The 17,158-nt window shown below is 40.0% G+C and overlaps 1 long non-coding RNA gene across 2 annotated transcripts in view; it reads left to right on the top strand.

The window, feature by feature from the left end:
- Positions 1-17,158, top strand: part of LOC129048337 (uncharacterized) — a 68,736-nt gene that overhangs the window by 27,849 nt on the left and 23,729 nt on the right. For both annotated transcript variants that reach the window (XR_010141605.1, XR_010141604.1), the window contains exon 2: positions 16,931-16,974. This is a non-coding gene — a long non-coding RNA (uncharacterized LOC129048337). The remainder of the gene's footprint in view (positions 1-16,930; positions 16,975-17,158) is intronic.

Genomic DNA, 17,158 nt, shown 5'->3' with positions numbered 1-17,158 from the left:
CTCTAGATCAGGTGGGCTGGTGTTTTGTTAATGACTTAAAAATAATTTAATATTCACAAGAAGGTACAAAACAGTACAGAGAATTCCTTTGTACCCTTCACCCAGCTCCCCCCAGGGATAATATCTAACCATTATTCATTTGTTTTTATTGCAGTATTTAAGAACAAATAATTTATTATTATCTCATGGTTCTGAATGTTGAACTCTGCTGGGTGGTTCCGTTGCTATCACATGACAGCTGAGGCTGGAGTTATTTGAAAGTTTCTTCTCCTGTGTGAAGCTGTTCTGGTCAGGCATCTCCTTCTCCATGCAGCCTCTCCAAGTGGGTAGCTCAGGCATTCTAACAGCAGAGTGGTGTCAGCATGAAGATTTCTTCTTCCTCAAGAGCAGTTGCTCCAAGAGGCCTGCGTGAAAGCTGAAAGGCTTCTTATGATCTAGTCTTGAAAGTCCCAGAACATTTTATTGGTCAAGCAAGTCACTAATGCCAGCCAGATTCAAAGGAAAGAGAAATTAGACTCCACATCGCAACAGAAGAAGTGGCAAAAAAATTGGATGGCTATCTTCAATCCACTACAACTGCCCTGCAGTTTGGTGGTCACCAAATGAGTGGATGAGCATGCTAAGGAAGAGATCATTAGAAGTGGTGTTACAGTCCTTAGTAGGATAAGTCCTTATGTCTGATTGGTCCTATGACAACTGTCATTCAGTCACTGTGTCACAGCACCAGTAGGCAGTATTTGTTCAATAAACGTGTGACAGAGGCTCATGCCTATAATCCCAGCACTTAGGGAGTCCGAGGCAGGAGGATTACTTGAGCACAGGAATTTGAGACCAGCCTAGGCAACATAGTGAGACTCCCATCTCTACAAGAAATTAAAAAAAAACTAGCTGGGCATGGTAGCGTGCACCTATAGTCCCAGCTACTTCTCAGGAGGTTAAGGTGGGATGATCACTTGAGCCTGAGAGTTTAAGGCTGCAGTGAGCTGTGTTCTCACCGCTGCAATGCAACCTAGATGACAAAGTAAGACCCTGTCTCAAAAACAAAAAAAGAGTGTGACAGAGAAATTGAAACATCTTCTCAACCCACATGTAGTAAATGGAAATAAGTAGAAAAGTAGTGACTATCTCTGTGGACTTTAGGGTAAACCCTGGAATTGGCCTTGCACTGCTGTAGCTTCTGTTCTCCAAATAGGCTAGAATCCATAGAATGTTTTTATATATGCATCCATTACAAAGCAATCTGCCTGGAAGAGATGAGGCACTATGCTAGGTGTTCTGCGAGATGCCAAGATGGCTTCAGTATGGCCCGCACTCTTCGGAACATGGAGAACAATTCTTCCCTACCTTCTGCTGGGGTCTTATTTTCCAGCCTGGGTGTTAAGCATAACTGGAAAATGGAGAGGACCTAGGTGGTAAGGGGAAACGGCTAGGGGAAGCAAGTGGCACGATTGTTGTGATGGTTAAAACAGGTTTGCATGGTTGTCCAAAGGGAATCCGCAGCTTGCTTCTCAACAGCAGCCTCTCTCTGCCTCTTCTGCAGGAACCGCCCCTTCTGGCTGTCTCTTGGGCAGAAAGCAGGGAGTGGAGATTGGCATGCTGGACTTTTTTTCTAAAAAAAAAAAAAAAAATGTATCCTCTTCCCTGCCCAGATGTCCAGTTATCCGGGGAATAATTCTTTGAGCAGGTATTGTCCGAGTTTCCACTCGGAATCTTTCCTGAGGGGTAGGGAACATCCAACCTCTGGCGAGGGGAGTTGGGGAAGCATTTCAGGCAGGAGCACAGGGAGCTTCCCAGGGGCTGGAGAAGCCAGGAGAGAGCTAAGAATGATGATGGGCTTCTTGATTAAGGAAAAGGCTCAAAGTGAGCAACTCAACCGGTTTGTGTATTGAACACGCTTCCTGTGATCTTCCTCAAATTAAGGATGATGATAGTTCCAGTCCGGGGGTTTGTGGGGAGGAAATTCAGTGGAGTGGAAATTAGGTAGGAAATGTAAAATGGGCGTGTAATAGCAAAAGAATGGAATGAAAGGGCTCCACCTGGAGGCCTTTTCTGGTGGCGGTAGCGGAAAAGTGGAGCCCAGGTGTGTCTGGGCAGTGGTCTTAGAGTCGGAAGAAGAGAGGAGGAAGGTTCTCGGGCTAAGACCCCTTCATAAATGATGTCAGATTTTGGAGTTCTGGAATGATGGAATGAACTGGAAGAGAGCTGTGCATGTGTGGACTCTGGAGTGTGTGATGAAGCAGAAGGGGAAAAGCTGCCTTCACCGAGGAGAAGCGGTGAGCCAAACGCCGAGGACCAGGCTTCCAGGGCGCATTCTCTGCGGTGGCGTTGCAGTTCTCTGGATGTGCCATCTTCTTCCATACCTTAGTGCCTTTGCCTGTGCTGTGCTTTCTGCCTGGAGTGCTGTCCTCTCTTCTTGGGCCTGGATGATACGAGATTTTAAGGTTCGACGGAAGCACTGGGACCATGGGAGGACCCTTTCTGATCACTCCAATTTGGATTGGGGGCCCCTCTTCTGTGTCCCTTGTGACTTGGATCCTATCGGACATGAGCTCCATGAAAGCCAGGATTGTATCTGTCATGCTCCCTGTAACGTTCCTAGTGCCTGTAGCTTGTAAATTCTCAATAAATGCGAATTTACTGAATGAAATATCACTGTTGTATCTCTGCCAGTATCCGTTATCGTAGGTATTACAGTTGTGAGTGGACTTGTCTGTCTTTCCCATTGGACTATGACCTTCCTGAGGGCAGGGACCATGGCTTATCCATCTCAGTATACCCGGCACATTAGCTCAGAGTCTGGGAAATAGTGGCTTAGCAATATTTGTTAAATGAATGTTAAAAAGGAAGAGGGTAGTCTGGGGGCACAGGGACGGTTAGTGATTATAAGCTCTGGCTCACAGTAGGATCACCAGGAGAGCTTTAAAAATACTGATGCCTAGGTTAGGCCTGGTGGCTCATGCCCTTAATCCCAGCAGTTTGGGAGGCCAAGATGGGAGGATTGCTTGAGGCCAGAGTTTCAGACCACCTTGGGCAACATAGTGAGACCCATCTTTACAAAAAAAAAAAAAAAAAAAAAAACAATTAGCCAGGCATGGTGGTGTGCACCTGTTGTCCTAGATGCTTGGGAGGCTGTGGCAGGAGAATCGTTTAAGACCAGGAATTCAAGGCTGCAGCAAGCTATAATTGCACCACTGCCCTCCAGCCTGAGCAACAGAGCAAGATCCTGTCTCTAAAAACAAAACTGATGCGTAGGCTTCACACCAGACAAATAAAAACAGTCTCTGGGGTGGGGCCCAGGCATCTGTATTTTTAAAAGCTCCATGGGTAATTTTAATGTTGTGAATCGCTGGGGCTAGGCTCCAAAGAAATGTCAGAATTTTAGAGCTGTCAAAAGAACATTCCAGAACAGAGTCCCTGTCTGCTGGAGAGGGGAGGGCTTTGGTTCTTTTCCCAAACTGCGTAGGTACCAGAGCAGAAGAGAGTAAGAAAGGCTACATTCCATCCTAATACTCAATGGATTTTCTCTGGGAGAAGAACTGAGGTAGTCAAACGTGCTCTGTTTTTGAGAAATTAGGGCATTTCCAAGAACAGCAGTCTTTGCCATCATTCCCAGAACCAACAGAATCAGCATTACCTGGGAGCTTTTTAGAAATGCAGAATCTCTTGGCTGGGCTCGATGGCTCACACCTATAATTTCAGCACTTTGGGAGGCGGAAGTGGGAGGATCGATTGAGCCCAGGAGTTTGAGATCAGTCTGGGCAACAAAACTGAAACCCATCTCAACACCACCAAAAACAAAATAGAAAAAAATTAGCCAGGCGTGGTGTTGTATGTCTGTAGTCCCACCTACTTGGGAGGTGAGGCTGATCACTTGAGCCCAGGAGCTGGAGGTAGCAGTGATCCATCCGTGATGGTGCCACTGCACTCCAGCCTGAGTGACAGAGGGAGAACCTGGCTCAAAAAAAAAAAAAAAAAAAAGCAAAAAGCAGTAGCTGTAGTCCCTCCCAAACCTACTGAATCAGAATCCATTTACACAAGATCCCCAGGTCATTTCTGTGCACTTAGAAGTTGGAGAAGCATTGATTGAGGTAGTTGTTCTCAAAGTGTGATTGGGGAATTGTCGGGGTACGGGTGAGGGTGAAAGGTGGGCTGTGGTTCTCACATTCTAGCCAGTTTCAGAACTATCTGAAGGGTTTATTAATCACTGATTACTGGGACAATTCCCAGTCCAAAGGGAAATTGATTAACTCATAAACCATCTCATTCAGTAAGTCTGGGGTGAGGCATAAAAATTTGCATTTCTAACAACTTCTCAGGTGCTATTGATCCTGCTGATTCTGGATCATGCTTTTGGGCTATTACACATCAGAGTGTTATGACCATTCGTGTATAATTCTTTGTACAACGACATGCTTTCATGTCTTTTGGGTAAATACCTAGGAGTGATGTTGCTGGATCATAGAAGAATTGTATTTAATTTTTAAAGAAACTCCCAAACTATTTTTCAAAGTAGTTGGACCATTTTATCCTCCCACCAACAATGTATGAGAGTTCTAGTTCCTTCAAATCTTCAACTCTTTGAATGGTCTACTTTAATGTAACCCATTATAATAGGTATGTGTGTGCTTTTAATTTGCATTTCCATGATGACTAATGAAGTTATCTTTTCATGTGCTTTTTTGCCATCTATATGTCCTCTTTGGTGAAGTGTCTGTTCAAGTCATTTGCCATTTTCTTATTGGGTGGGTTAATTGTTTATTATTGAATTTTTTTCTAATTAGGTTTTGATAGTTCTTTATATATTCTAGCTACATCTTTTATCGTATATATGATTTGCAAATATTTTCTTCCAACTTGTGGCTTGTCTTTATTCTCTTAGCAGTGTCTTTCAAAGAGCAGAAGTTTTCAATTTTGATGAAATCCAGTTTATCAATTTCTTTTTTATTAAATGTGCTTCATTTGTGTCTTTTTTTTTTTTTTTTTTTTTTTTTTTGAGACAGGGTCTTGCTTTGTCACCCAGGCTACAGTGCAGTGGCATGATCATGGCTTACTGCAACTTTGCCTACCGGGCTCAACTGATCCTCCCACCTCAGCGCCCCCCAAGTAGCTGTTACTGCAGGTGCTCACCACCATGCCTGGCTAATTTTTTTTTTTTTTTTTTTTTTTTTTTTGAGATAGGGTCTTACTCTGTCACCCAGGCTGGAGTACAGTGGCTCGATCTCGGCTTACTGCAACCTCTGCCTCCTGGGTTCAAGCTATTCTCCTGCCTCAGCCTCCCGAGTAGCTAGGATTACAGGTGCCCACCACCAAGCCTGGCTAATTTTTTGTATTTTTCGTAGAGATGGGGTTTAACCATGTTGGCCAGGCTGGTCTCAAACTCCTGACCTCAAATGATCCACCTGCCTCGGCCTCCCAAAGTGCAGGGATTACAGGCATGAGCCACTGCACCCGGCTATGCCTGGCTAATTTTTTTTTTTTTTTGGTAGATATGAGGTTTTGCCATATTGCCCAGGCTGGTCTTGAACTCCTGAGCTCAAACAATCCACCCGCCTCAGCCTTGCAAACTGCTAGGATTACAGACATGAGCCACCAAGCTGGGCTGGGTCTAAGAAATTTTTACCTAACCCAGGGTCATAAAAATTGTCTCCTTTGTTTACTTCTAGAAATGTTATCATTTTAGGTCTTACATATCATTATAGGTCTTATATATGGATATCTAATTTTTTCAGCATCATTTGTTGAAAAGACAATCTACTAAATTGCTTTCTACCTTTGTTGAAAATCAGTTTTTCATATATGTGTGCATCTATTTCTGTTGATCTCATTGTCTGTCTTTAATCTGATACATTGTCCTTTAAAAAATTATTAGTTTCTGGCCGAGCACGATGGTTCATGCCTGTAATCCTAGCACTTTGGGAAGCCGAGGCGGGCGGATCACGAGGTCAAGAGATCGAGACCATCCTGGCCAACATGGTGAAACCTCGTCTCTACTAAAAATACAAAAATTAGCTGGGCGTGGTGGCACACACCTGTAGTCCCAGCTACTAAGGAGACTGAGGGAACCCGGGAGGCGGAGGTTGCAGTGAGCTGAGATTGAGCCTCTGCACTCTAGCCTGGTGACAGAGACAGACTGCGTCTCAAAAAAAAAAAAATTAGTTTCTTTTTTAACAATTTTAACTGTTATTTTAGATACAACTTTTATGTGCAGATTTGTTACATGGGTATATTGCACCCAGGTAGTGAGCGTAGCACCCAATAGGTAGTTTTTCAGCCCACACTCCCCGTCCCTTTTCCCTCCCCCCTCCCCTCTCTAGTAGTCCACAGTGTCTATTTTTCCCATGTTTATGTTCATGTGTGCTCAATGTTTAGCTTCCACTTATAAGTGAGAACATGCAGTATTTAGTTTTCTGTTCCTGTGTTAATTCATTTAGGATTATGGCCTCCAGCTCCATACACATTGCTGCAAAGGAAAAGATTTCATTCTTTTTTTGTGGCTGCATAGTATTCCATGGTATGTACGTATTACATTTTCTTTATCCAATCCACCATTGATTGGCATCTAGGTTGATTCCATGTCTTTGCTCTTGTGAATAGCATGGCAATAAACATACACATGCATATGTGTTTTTGGTAAAATGATCCATTTTCCTTTGGGTATGTATCCAGAGATGGGATTGCTGGATCAAACGATAGCTCTGTCTTAAGTTCTTTGAGAAATCTCCAAGTTGCCTTCCACAGTGGCTGAACTAATTTACATTCCCACCAACACTGTATAAGCATTCTGTTTTCTCTGAAGCCTCATCAATATCTATTGTTTTTTGACTTTTTAATAATAGCCTTTCTCACTGGTGTGAGGTGGTATCTCATTGTGGTTTTGATTTGCATTTCTCTGATGATGAGTGATGAAGAGCATTTTTTCATTTGTTTGTTGGCTACTTGTATGTCTTCTTTTGAGGAGAGTCTGTTCATGTCATTTGCCTATTTTTTAAGGGGGGTTGTTTCTTGCTTGTTGATTTAAGTTCCTTTTAAATTCTGGATATTAGACCTTTGTTGGATGTGTAGTTTGCTAATATTTTCTCCCATTCTGTAGGTTGTCTGTTTACTCTGTTGATAATTTCTTTTGCTGTGCAGAACCTCTTTAGTTTAATTGATTCCCACCTGTCAATTTTCATTTTTGTTGCAATTGCTTTTGGGGACTTAGCCAAAAATTCTTTGCCAAGGTTGATGTCCAGACAGGTATTTCCTAGGTTTTCTTCTGGGATTTTTATAGTTTGAGGTCTTACATTTAAATCTTAATCCATCTTGAGTTAATTTTTACATATGGTAAAAGGTAAGGGTCCAGTTTCATTCTTCTGTATATGCCTAGCCAGTTATCTCAGCAGCATCTATTGAACAGGGGGTCCTTTGCCCATTGTTTATGTTGGCCTTGTTGAAGATCAGGTGGTTGGAGATGTGCAGCTTTATTTCTGAGTTTTCTCTTCTGTTCCATTGGTCGATGTGTCTGTTTTTGTATCAGTACCATGCTGTTTTGGTTACTGTAGGCTTATATAGAATATTTTGAAGTTGGGTAGTGTGATGCCTCTGGTTTTGTTCTTTTTGCTTAGGATTGCTTTAGATATTCAGTTCTGTTTTGGTTCCATATGAATTTTAGAATGGTTTTTCTAATTCTGTGAAGAATGGCATTAGTAGTTTGTTAGGAATAGCATTGAATTTGTAAGTTGCTTTGGGCAGTATGGCCATTTTAATGATATTGATTCTTCGTTTGCATGAGGATGGAATGTTTTCCCATTCATTTGCATCATCTGATTTTTTTGAGCAGTGTTTTGTAATTCTCATTGTAGTAATATTTCACCTCCCTGATTAGCTGTATTCCTAGGTATTTCATTTTCTTTATTCCTGTTATAAATAGGATTGTGTTCTTGATTTGACTCTCACCCTGCACGTTATTGGTGTATAGTAATGCTACTGGGCCGGGCATGGTGGCTCCCACCTGTAATCCCAGCACTTTGGGAGGCCGAGGCGGGTGAATCACAAGGTCAGGAGTTTGAGACCAGCCTGGCCAACATAGTGAAACCCCATCTCTACTAAAAGTACAAAAAATTAGCTGGGCATGGTGGCAGATGCCTATAATCCCAGCTACTCAGAAGGCTGAGACAGGAGGGTCGCTTGAACCCAGGAGGCAGAGGTTGCAGTGAGCTGAGATTGCGCCATTGCACTCCAGCCTGGGCAACAAGAGCGAGACTCCATCTCAAAAAAAAAAAAAAAAAAAAAAAAAAAGAAATGCTACTGATTGTCATACATTGATTTAGTGATACATTATCTTGATTACTGTGGCTTTATAATAGTGTTAGTCCTTCTACTTTTCCTTTTTCAAAGTTGTTTGGACAATGCTTCTTTTCAAAGTTCTTCGGACTTTGCATTTCCATATAAATTTTAGAGATAATTTTTCAAATTCTACTAAAAGTTTGCTGGGATTTTTATTGAAACTGCATTGAATCTACAGATCATTTTGGGGAGAATCAAAATCTTAAAAAATTGTGCTTTCAGAGTCATGAATATGGTGTATCTCTCTATTTAGGTTTTTAATTTCTCTCAATGTTGCTTTGAAGTTTTCTATGTACAATTCTTCCACATCTTTTGTCAGATTTATACATAAGCATTTATATCTTTCATCAGTTTTATACATAAGCATTTACATCTTTCAATGCTCTTGTAAATAGTATTTTAAAATTTCAGTTTCCAATTGTTCATTGCCGGTGTATAGAAATATCATTATTTTTTGCATATTGATCTTGTATCATGCAACCTTGCTGAACTCACTCTAGGAGTTTTTTGTAAATTCTGTAAGACTTTCTGCATAGATGATCATGTCATCTGTGAATAGAGAGCGTTTTACTTGTTTCTTCCCCACTGGATGCTTTCATTTTCTTTTCTTTATTATTTCATTGTCTACGTTCTCAGTACAGTGTTGAATAGGGGTATTAAGGGTAAATATTACTATCATGTTCCTGCTCACAGAGAGAAAGGATTCAGTCTTTCATCGTTAAGTATGTTAGCTGTAGATTTTTTAGAGATTAAAAAAAAAATCAGATTGAGGATGCTCCGAACTATTCCTAGTTTGTCCATTAAAAAAAAATCAGAAGTGGATGTTGGGTTTTGTTAATAATTTCTCTGCATTTGTTGAGATGACTATATGGTTTTTCTTTTTAATTTAATTAATATGGTGAATTACACTGATTTTTCAAATGTTAAACCAGCCTTATATTCCTGGGATAAACCCCACTTGGTCATGAAGTGTTATCCTTTTTATATATAGCTGGATTCATTTTGACAAATTTTGTTTAGCATTTTTGTACCTATGTTCATAAGGGATATTGGTCTGTAGTTTCCTTGTAATGCCTTTATCTGGTTTTAGTATCAGGGTAATGCTGGCCTCATCCAGTGAGTTGAGGAGTATTCCTACTTTTTCAATTTTCTAGAAGAATTAATATAGATTTGGTATTATTTCTTCCTCAAATGTTTGGTAGAATTCACTAATGAGGTCATCTGGGCCTGAAGTTTTCTTTGTGGAGAAGTTTTTAATTACAAATTCAATTTCTTTAGTAGATAAAGGGCTATTCAAGTCATCAATATCCTTTTGAATGAGCTTTGGTAGTTTGTGTTCTTCAAAGAATTTGTCAATTTCATGTAATTTGCTAAATTTGTTGGCGTTGATTTTTCATAATATTCCTTCATTATTTTTTAATATGTTTAGCATCTGTGTGGTCCCTGTCTCATTTCTTATATTAATAATTTTTATTTTTTTTTCCTGATCAGTCTGGTTAGAGTTTTATCAATTTTATTGATATTTTCAAAGAATCAACTTTTGGTTTCATTGATTTTTTTTCTATTTTTCTCTTTTCTACTTCATCTCTTTCTACTTTAGATTTAATTAGTTCTGTTTTTTCTGGTTTCTTGAGGTGGAAGCTGAGATCCACCAATGATTCAGTTCATTGACGTGAGATCCTTCTTTTCTAATATAGACACTTAATGCTATTAGATTCTCCCAAGTAGTATCCCACAAATTTTGATATGTTGTATTTTCATTTTCTTTCAGTTAATATTTTCTTCTTCTCCTCCTCCTCCTCCCCCTCCCCATCCCTCTCCCTCTCCTCCTCCTCCTCCTCCTCCTCCTTCTTCTTCCAGAGTCTCACCCTGTTGCCTAGGCTGGAATGCAATGGTGCGATCTTGGCTCACTGCAACCTCTACCTCTGGGGTTCAAGCAATTCTCCTGCCTCAGGCTCCTGAGTAGCTGGAATTACAGGCATGCACCACCACACTCAGCTAGTTTTTGTATTTTTAGTAGAGGCAGGGTTTCACCATGTTGCCCAGGCTGGTCTCGAACTCCTGACCTCAGGTGATCCACCTGCCTTGGCCTCCCACAGTGCTGGGATTACAGGCTTGAGCCACCTCGCCCAGCCCCCTTAAAAGGGGGATTAATATTTTCTAATCCCCCTTTTGATTTCTTATTTGATTCATGAGTACGTTAGAAGTTGTCATTTGATTTCCAAATACTTGAGGATTTTCCAGAGACCTTTGTTTTCTGTGTCTACTTTAATTCCATTGTGGTTAGAGAACACACCTTTTATGTCTTGAATTCTTTTAAATGTATTTGACTAGTTTGTGGCCAAGTATCTTACTTATATGTTGGTGAAAGTTCGTTCCATGTGCACATAACAAGAATGTGGGCTCTGCTTATGTTGCATAACATGTTCTATAAATGTCAATTAGGTCAACTTGGTTGATTGTGTTGTTTAACTTTTCTCTACCCTAATTTTCTTTCTACTTGTTTTATGAATTGTTGAGAGAAGGGTATTTAAATGACAAATTATAACTGGATTTGTCCATTTCTTTTTACAGTTCTACCAGTTTTTGCTTCCTATATTTTGAAGTTCTGTTCTTAGGCACGTAAATGTGCTAGATTGTTATGTTGTTTCTTTTTCTTTTCTTTTTTTGAGACAGCGTCTTAATCTGTTGCCCAGGCTGGACTGCAGTGTCACAAGCATGGCTCACTGCACACTCCACCTCCCAGGCTCAGGGACTCTTCCTGCCTCAGCCTCCCAAGTAGCTGGGACTACAGGCACATAACACCACATCCGGCTGATTTTTAATTTTTTTTTTTTTTTTCTGTAGAGATGGGATCTCGCTTTGAGATCTCATCTAGTCTCAAACTTTTAGGCTCTAGTGATCCTTCCGTCCTGGCCTCCCAAAAAACTGGGATTATAGGCATGAACCACCACACCTAAGTGTTATGTTCTTTTGATGAAATGGCTTGACATCTTTACCCCTGATAATACTCTGCTCTGAAATCTATACTGCCTTAACATAGCAACTCCAGGTTTCTTTTGCTAAGTGTCGGCATGGAATATCTTTTCCTGTCCCTTTACTTTTAACCCCTATGTGTCTTTAGATTTGAAGTACATTTCTTATAGATAGCATACAGTTGCTTCTTGCTTTAAAAAAAATCCAATCTATCTCCGATTTTGAATTGTAGTAGACCATTTACATTTAATGTTGTTATTATATGGCTAGGTTTAAATCTATCATCCTTTGCTCTGAGGACTTGACTGGTGGGGAAAATGGGGAGAGGGAACCAATAAATCTATTATCTTGCTATTTATTCCATTTGTTCTTCTACCCCTTCCATCCTTTTCTGCCTTCTTTTGGGTTAATTTTTTTACAATTCCATTTTATCTCCTTTGTTGCCTTATTATCTATAACAGTTTTATTTTAGTGGTTGCTTTAGGGTTTATAGATACATGTCTAATATATCACAGTTTACTTTCAAATGATATTATTCCACTTTATATTTAGTATAACAACCTTACAATAGTATACTTTCCTTTCTCCCCTCCTTACCTTTGTGCAATTGGTGTCATACATTTTACTTTTACATACGTTATAAACTCCATGCTACATTGTTATTTTGTTTAGACAATAAATGGGCTTTCAAAGAGACTTAAAGAAGTATAATAAGACATATATTTACGTGTTTCCAGCTTTCTTATTTCTTTGTGTAGATCCATGTTTCCATTTGTTATAATCGTCTCTCTGTTGGAAGGATTTATTTTAATAGTTCTCTTAGTATGAGCCTGCTGGTGATGAATTCTTTCAGCTTTCGCTTTAGAAAGATATTTTCACAGGGTATAGAATTCTTGCCTGATACTTTTTTGTCCTTTCAATATTTTAATGATGTTGCTTCCTCACAAGGAAGCATTTGCATTGTTTCCAAAACCAAATCTGTCAACCTATCTTTGTTCCTCTGTAAGCAGTGTGTCTTTCTGTCTTTTTTCTGGCTACTTGTAATATTTTCTCTTTATCACTGATTTTGACTAATTTGTTTATGATGTGCCTTGGTGCTATTTTTCATTTGCCTTATACTGGAGGTTCACTGAGCTTCTTGGATCTATGGATTTTCATAATGTTTGGAAAAATATATTTTTGGCCCTCTTCCCTCTCCTTTTCTTGGAGGACTCCAATTATGTGTATATTAGGCTTCTTAAAGAAATTACTAGCGAGGTAAAGTGGCTCATGCCTATAATCCCAGCATTTTGGGAGGCTGAGTGAAGCAGGTGGATCACTTAAGCCTAGGAGTTCAAGACCAGCCTGGGCAACATGGCAAAACCCTATCTCTACAAAAAGTGTGAAAATTAGCCAAATGTGGTGTCATGTACCTGTTGTCTCAGCTACTTGGGGGGCTGAGTTGGGTGGATCACTTGAGCCCAGGAGACTGAGGCTGCAGTAAGCCAAGATCATCATGCCACAGCACTCCTGCCTGGATGACAGGGCAAGACCCTGTCTTTAAAAGAGAAGGAAAGAAAGAAATTACTGATTCTCTGTTTTTATTTTTATTTATTTATTTAATTTTGTCAGATCTAATGGTGGGATGTTTTTAAAATACTATATTTTCTTTGTTCCATTTTGGATAGTCCTATTGCTGTATCTTCAATGTCACTAATCTTTGCTTGCTGTGTTTAATTTGCCACTAATATCATCCAGCGTATTTTTTACCTCACATATTGTTTTCATGTCTACAAATGTGATTTAGATTTTTAAAAAATATATATTCTTGCTACAGCTGAACAAAAAAAAATTTAAAAATGGGCAAAAAGTTGAATAGACATTTCTCCAAAGATGATATAGAAATGGCCAATTAGCGTATGAAAAGATACTAAACATCACTAATCATTAGGGAGATGCAAATGAAAAATACGGTGAGGCCCAGCATGGTGGCTCACACCTGTAATCCCAGCACTTTGGGAGGCTGAGGTGGGTGAATTGCCTGACGTTGGGAGTTCGAGACCAGCCTGACCAACATGGAGAAACCCTGTCTCTACTAAAAAAAAAATACAAAATTAGCCAGGCGTGTTGGTGCATGTCTGTAATTCCAGCTACTTGGGAGGCTGAGGCAGGAGAATCGCTTGAACCCAGGAGCCACCTCCCGGGCAACTAGAGCGGAAGTCCGTCTCAAAAACAAACAAAACAAAAAACATAGTGAGATATTACCTTATATTCATGAGAATGGGTACAAAACTGCACATGTACCCTGAATCAAAATAAAAGTAAATTTAAAAAAAAGAACTAAATAAACAGAAAAAAAAGTACTGATAAGGATGGGAGAAATTGAAATGCTTGTTTACTATTGATGAGAATGTAAAATGGTGTTGCCACTATAAAAAACAGTAGGGTCGTTTCTTAGAAATTAAAAATAGAATTACCATATGATAGTAATTCCTCCTCTGGACATATATCCAAAAGAATCTAGGCCAAGCAATATCAAAAAGAGATATTTACACTCCCCAGTTAATAGCAGCACTATTCACAATAGTCAAGAGGTAGAAGCAGCCCAAGTGTCCATTGCTGGAGAGGTAAAATGTGGTGTATGCACACAATGGAAAATTTTTCAGCCTTAAAAAGGAAAGAAATTCTGACACATGCTACAACATGGATGAACCTTGAGGACATTATGCTAAGTGAAATAAGCCAGTCACAAAAAGACAAATTCCATGTGAGTCTACTTATATAAGGTGTATAGTGTAGTCAAATTCATAAAAACAGGCCAGGCATGGTGGCTCATGCCTGTAATCCCAGCACTTTGGGAGGTGGAGGCAGGCGGATCACCTAAGGTCAGGAGTTCGAGACCAGCCTGGCCAACATGGTGAAATCCCGTCTCTACTAAAAATACAAAAATTAGCTGGGAGTGGTGGCATGCTTCTGTAATCCCACCTACTGGGGAGGCTGAGGCAGGAGAATCACTTGAACCTGGGAGGTGGAGGTTGCAGTGAGCCAAGAACACGCCATTTCATTTCAGCCTGGGCAACATGAGCAAAACTATCTCAAAAGAAAAAAAACCCAAAAAACAAAAAACAAAACACATTTAGAACAACAAAGTAGAATGGTGGTTTCCAGGGACCAGGGGTAGGGGGAAATGGAGAGTTGTTATTTAATGAGTAGTTTCAGTTTTGCAAGAAGAAAAAGATTCGGAGATGGGTTGTACAACCATGTGAATATATTTAACACTACTGAATTGTATACTTAGAAATGATTAAAGTGGTACATTTTATGCATTTTTTACCACAATAAAAAATCCATAACAAATTATAAACAAGATAATAAGAAGTCAATTAACATAATACCAAAATATTACAATAAACAAGAAGTCTATTAACATTATGCCAAAATATTTTTGGGAAAAGTAACATATTGGTTGTCTCTCAGTAAAGTCCATTTTTAAAACATGTCCTTCCTAACCACATAATTATAAATAAATGGTATTTGTTTTTAAGAAAACATATCTTCCATGTCTCTACTTAACTTTTGGAACATATATAATAGTTATCTTCCATGTCTCTACTTAACTTTTGGAGCATATGTAATAGTTATAACTATTTTTAATGTCCTTCTCTGCTAAATCTAAATCTGTATCTGTTCTGTTTCTGTTTCAGTTGTTAATCTCCTTGCTATAGATTATACTTTCTTGCTATTTTGATGTCTGGCAAATTTTTATTGGATTCCAGGCATTTAAATTTTTTGTTTGGTGCTGGTTATTTCTGTATTCCAATAATACTGTGGAGCTTTGTTCTAGAATTTGGATAAATCACTTGGAAACAGTTTGATCCTTTTGGCTCTTGTTTTTAAGGTTTCTTAGATAGGACTGGAGCGGTGTTTGGTCTAGAATTAACTAGGTCTTACCACTGATGCAGTGCCCTTATGTACACTCTCACATACCCCACCATGAACCTTGAGGTTTTCAAGTCTGGCTGGTGAGAACAGATGCTATTCCCAGCCTTATGGGAGTGACTGCCAGTGTTATCTCTTTTCTTTTTTCTTTCTTTCTTTCTTTCTTTCTTTCTTTCTTTCTTTCTTTCTTTCCTTTCTTTCCTTCTTTCTTTCTTTCTTCCTTCCTTCCTTCCTTCCTCTCTCTCTTTCTTTCTTTCCTTCCTTTTTCTCTCTCTCTCTCTTTCTTTCTTTTTCTTTCTTTCCTTCCTTCTTTCTTTTTTCTTTTTGAGACCAAGTCTCACTCTGTCGCCCAGGCTGGGATGCAGTGGCACGATCTTGGCTCACTGCAACCTCCACCTCCTGGGTTCCAGTGATTCTCCTGCCTCAGCCTCCCAGTAGCTGGTATTACAGGCTTGCACCACCATGCCCAACTAATTTTTGTATGTTCAGTAGAGATGGGGTTTCACGATGTTGGCCAGGCTTGTCTCGAAATCTTGACCTCAGGTGATCTGCCCGCCTCGGCCTCCCAAAGTGTTTGGATTACAGGCGTGAGCCACTGTGCCTGGCTCCTTCCTTTCCTTCCTTCCTTCCTTCCTTCTTCCTTCCTTCCTTCTTTCTCTCTTTCTCTTTTGACAGGTTCACACTGTCACCCAGGCTGGAGTGCAGTGGTGTAATCATAGCTCACTGCAGCTTTAATCTCCTGGGCTCACGCCATTCCCCCACCTCAGCCTTCTGAGTAGCTGGTACTACAGGTGCATCCACCACACCTGGCCAACTTTTAAATTTTTAGTAGAGACAGGGTCTTGCTATGTTGCCCAGGCTGGTCTCAAACTCCTGCCCCCAAACAATCCTCCTGCCTTGGCCTCTCAAAGACATGGGATTATAGGTGTGAGCTATTGTGCCCAGCCAGTACCTCTAGTTTTTTGGGTGTTTTTTTTTCTGGCCTCCGATAGTTTCCTCATGTGCATGTGCTGATCAGTCCTTAGCTGAATACTTGAGTGAGAACCCTCTGCAAGCCTCGGGAACATCCTAGCAGCCTTGGTCTCCCCAGATTCTCTGTTCTGTATTCTCAACTCATGGAGTTTGCCTGGTTCTACCCAGGTTCCCCTTTCTTTGTGGTGTGGCTTGCAAACTCTCTCAAGGCAGTAAACCATGGCAATTGTAGCACTTACTTCATTACATCTCTCGAGACCACTGTCCTTTTTTGCCTGATATCCAGTGTCTTTCAAACTGTTGTTTCACATATTTTGTCAATTTATTTGGTTGTTTCAGCTAGGAGAGTAAGCCAATCCTTGTTATTCAATGTTGGCCGGAAGTGGAAGTCTACATTTAAACTTTACAGCATGCTTTTATCCTAAAAGTTACTTATGTATTTTGCAGAATTAAAACTAATTGATTTATGTAGTTCTCAAATCAAACCATAGTTTTGTTCACCTGAAAACAATTCCTGACCAAGTGGATTGCCCTTTAACAGGAACCCCACTGCTCTCTCCAAGAAGTTAGAACAGAGCTGCATCTGAACATAAACCAAGCTGCATTAAATCACTGTGTGTGTACTTCACGATGACTGGTAAAACACAACTGTAGTTCTAGGTATAGCCACTTGACCGAGAGCAGCAGCGTTAAATCTTTGCCTCACTCAAGTATGGCCATTCTATGGTTTGCTTTACAGTTGACATGTCAAAGACATTATGAGGAAGAAGATGAAACTCAAAGGTAAGATTTATAAACATACGCTCCCTGCTCTTAGATTAAGCGTCCCTGAAGACTTCAGCCTAAAGTGGATCTCTCTAAGTCAAAATCCTGATCATGCACACACTGATGTCTTCTATTTGGATGCCAGTGCAAACCCTTAAGCGACGATGTAAATCTGACGATAGTGAAACACAACCATTTATTT

This window comes from Pongo abelii, chromosome 8, assembly GCF_028885655.2.
Source record: "Pongo abelii isolate AG06213 chromosome 8, NHGRI_mPonAbe1-v2.0_pri, whole genome shotgun sequence".
Classification (NCBI taxonomy): domain Eukaryota; kingdom Metazoa; phylum Chordata; class Mammalia; order Primates; family Hominidae; genus Pongo; species Pongo abelii.
This window is presented reverse-complemented; position numbering and strand designations above follow the sequence as displayed.